The following is a 4,149-nucleotide window of genomic DNA, read 5'->3' as shown; positions in this document are numbered from 1 at the left end:
GAGATCATTGCCCTTGATATGCACTAGAGAATGTTGCATCTTTGAATAGTGGTTCACAATAGGTTTTTGGCAATGTTAACCAGTGCTTCTTTGTCGTGGTTTGCTTGGTATATGTAATTCTTGCAAGACTTCTTAAATGAATTGTTTGATGAAAATCTTCATTTTGAAACACATCGTATGTGTCTTGCAAATTATAAAACTACTTTTAATCCATTTTAATAGTTTTTGTTTCTCTCTTGATTAGTGAGCAATTTTGCTAATGAACTTTTGTAACTTAGATTGGACTAGATACATAGAATGATTGTAGCTTTGAGATGTTGCGATGTTTTGTATAGTTTGCCTTCCTCGCTCCTCTCTCTTTGTGTCTCTCTCTCTGCGAATGTGAGTTGGTAAGGTATTGTGTGTCCTATGGGATTGACACCAATAAGTATTTCAAGATTGGGGACACCTTTCTATATAGGAGATGTTCTTTTCTCTCAAGATTGTGCTGATGTACGTGAATGAAGATCGACATGGCATGGCCTTTAGACAATGTATGGTTGGTACTTGGTGAGCGTCATGTGTGTATGATAGCACTCATGTGTAACGTACATATATTTTTTCATGCATTTAGGGTTTGTGGTTGCGAATGTGAGTTGGTAAGTTATTGTGTGTCCTATGGGATTTACACCAATAAGTATTTCGAGACTGGGGATATCTTTCTGTATAGGACATGTTCTTTTCTCTCAAGATAGTGAAGATGTACATGATTGAAGATCCATTGGCAGGGCCTTTAGGCAATGCGTGGTTGGAACTTGGTGAGTGCCATGTGTGCATGATAGTACTCATGTGTAGCGTACATATATTCTTTCACGCATTTAGGATTTGTGGTTGCGAATGTGAGTTGGTAAGTTATTGTGTGTCGTGTGGGATTGGCACCAATCAGTATTTCGAGACTGGGGATACCTTTATGTATAGGAACATGTTCTTTACTCTCAAGAAGGTTGTGAATGTGTCTATCACTTATGTCTTGACGTTTGGTATAGCCATGGAACAAAGCGAAGACATAGGAGATATTCCCGACGTAGTGCTTTCGACTCCATTGAATGTAGTGGATTCAGTTGAAATAAACAAAATGGCAACAACATCATCTCTTCGGTGCTTGCCAGCTTGGGTTCATTCGCATGGGTATGGAAGATAGTTTTGTTAATTGTGATTGCGTCAAAGTGCTACTATTTATATTTTTGGAGATGATTGTTTATATGTTTCATTGCAGCCAACGTATAAGCTCTAATAGAATGAATGTGCGAAAAATGAAAGAGGTGGCAAGGGGACAAGAGATACATGTTGCTAAATGTACAAGAGCTGTAAAGATTCGAAGAAACACAAGGGCTACTTCGGGTGCTTCGGACTTTAAAAAACTTGAGGCCAAGATGAATGAGTTGATGGAAATGCAGACGAGTTTATGTACGCGTGTTGATAGTGCGCTTGCCATGTACTCAATGGAGTTACATGAACATGCTAAAGGTCTGTATGGTGTTGTCAGCGAGACCAAACACACGCAGGGTGTTCTCCAGCAAGTGTCGACTGATCTGGGTGGTGAAGTAAGGGCACTTTGAGCAATTATTTCTGAGACAAGCAGATTAATGAATCTGCTGGTGAACGATATGTGGGCTTCCGTTTGGGGGCTTGGAGATGACCATGAACCTGTGATCTGCCAGAGGGGTTGTCGGTTGCCGTTCTTGCAGTTTCAAATGAATGTTAGTAGGTTTAATGCTTTGCTGCAACAATTGAGCCGTCAGATGAACGGTCGCATCTAAGGAGACTATGTATATGCAAAAATTGCTTAGGGTGGAACTTATAGGTTCAGATTGTGTTGCGTATTTTAAAGTGCATGGGCTAGCACTTTTTATGATAATATTTGCTTCTTTTTTGTAAAGCCTACATGGAAAATGCTAAGATGTGTAACACTTTTGATATAACAAAGCGTATTTGAGTAAAATGTATTGAGTGTGTATGACGTGATGTCTCTTTCTTGATATTTACATGGAGCAGATTTGATACTCCAATGATGGTTGGTATATTTAGATTTGATATATTGTGTACATCGAATGTACGCAATACATTTAGTTTAGAAATCAAACCATGCCTTTGATAAAATGTATTGATAGTCGTTTTTGCAGTTGCATGTTTACTTTCTTTTGTTAATTACCAAGGTTACTTCTATCTTAGCAACCAGGCTCTCTCTCTCTCTCTCTCTCTCTTTAATGGGCTGGTGTAGTGTCTTTTTAGACAGATACATTGATTGGGTTGTAGTGGTTTTGTGTCTTGATATTTAATCTTAAATTTACATATTTATATATTAAATGTGTGCATACGTTGATAATAGGTTTTGTGGCAAAGTGATCAATATGGGGTGTTCGCATCGAGCAACTGGGAGAGACTATGTGTTGCGTGTTCGTAGGGACATGCTTACTTCCACGAGCTATGAGCGACGGTAGGTTGCTAGACTCAGGGCTCGGAAAGGGATTTTAGATCGTAGTAGATCCATTCAAAGAGACATTGAAAACCATTCGTTCCATGAGGAGATTCTAAATGGTCATTGTGAACTAGGCCAACCACAGTTTGGTATAGATGTGGCTAATGTTTTGCCATCACCGGATAGAACCATTAGGGGATTTCAAGCCCAGCGACAGTTTGGTGTGGATTTGACGAATGCTTTGCCATTAGTGGGTGGTTGCAATGGTCTTAATCATGTGACTTTTGAGTCACATGTTAATAATGCTTCAATGTCTATGTGCCAACATGGGGGAAATCTTAGCGGAGTCGTTTGTGAGAGTGTGTCTCACCATGTTGAATTTGTAAATGGGGATAATGAGCCAGTTGAACAGCATGTTGGTTTAGATTTTGGAAATCACCACAATGTGGAAAATTCCGTGGCTAATGAGTCACGTGTTCATAATATTGCTGTTTTTGATCCCCAAAGTGGTGGATTGTGCTCCATTTTAAATGCTTTGCCTACAACGGATGTTCACCTGGCAATGTCAATACTACTATTTCAAGAGCCGGATGTGCATTCCATGGGGAGTCTTTGTATGATGTGTGAAAGGTGTTCAGCTAAGTTGTGGAGATGCGAGACTCGGGTTCAAGGGTCGATTTTGTTTGGAAGACACTGTTGTCGAAATGGAAAAGTAATGTTGCCGCCATTGCAACGTCCACCGCAGCCATTGCATGATTTGTTGCATGGCATGCACCCTCAGAGTAGGATATTTAAAAACAACATACAAGCATACAACAGCGCTCTTGCATTTGTATCACTCGGAGCTAATGTTGATGAGCTACCCGTTATCAGGAATGGTTACACCTTTAGAGTGCATGGCTCTGTTTATCACCGTATAGGTACTTTGCTTCCTGATGTGCAGCGTCAAGAAAGGCCAAGATTTGCACAATTGTATGTTTATGATACCAAGCATGAGTTGCTTAATAGACTGGGGGTTATGCATGATTTATTACCAAACTTGCTAGGGGAGCTTCAATGTATGATGCATCGACACAACATATATGCACGTGCTTTTAGGTCAGTGGGTTTGCAATTGCAAAATAACCCCGTGCAGGAACTAAGAATGAGTATTTTTGGTATTCAAAGAACTAGTAAACAATACTCTGCTCCTGCAGCAACTGAGGTTGCAGCTATCATGCCAGGGCAGGGTGACGAGGATACTCTTGATCGTCGGGATATTCATGTTTACACTCGGGGTGGTCGATGTGTTGCTATTTCAAACTTGCATAGGGCATATATGCCAATGCTATATGTCCTCCTTTTTCCTATGGGGGATGATGGTTGGCATGTAAAGGTTCCCTACAGTAATGTTAGTGTTCCTGTTAACATATATGAATTGTCCAATAAAAATTGTGTTACCCAGATGTAGTTTTATGCGTTTCGTCTTCAAGTGTGTGAAGATACTGAGGTGTGCATATTGCGTGCTGGTCGACTATTGCAGCAATTTATTGTTGATGCTTATTGTAGTATAGAGCAATGCAGGTTAACTTGGTGTCGCCAGAATCAATCTGTGTTACGATCGGAGGCCTATAAAGGCTTGGCAAACATGGTGGGGGCAAACGATGATGGGACAATGCTGATTGTTGGTGCCTCTGTTGGCAAGAGGATAG

Source organism: Lygodium microphyllum, chromosome 13 (assembly GCF_053477565.2).
Source record: "Lygodium microphyllum isolate KBCC chromosome 13, Lygodium_microphyllum_v1.1.10, whole genome shotgun sequence".
Taxonomy (NCBI): Eukaryota; Viridiplantae; Streptophyta; class Polypodiopsida; order Schizaeales; family Lygodiaceae; genus Lygodium; species Lygodium microphyllum.
The sequence above is the reverse complement of the archived record's forward strand: the minus strand, read 5'-3'. Positions refer to the sequence as shown.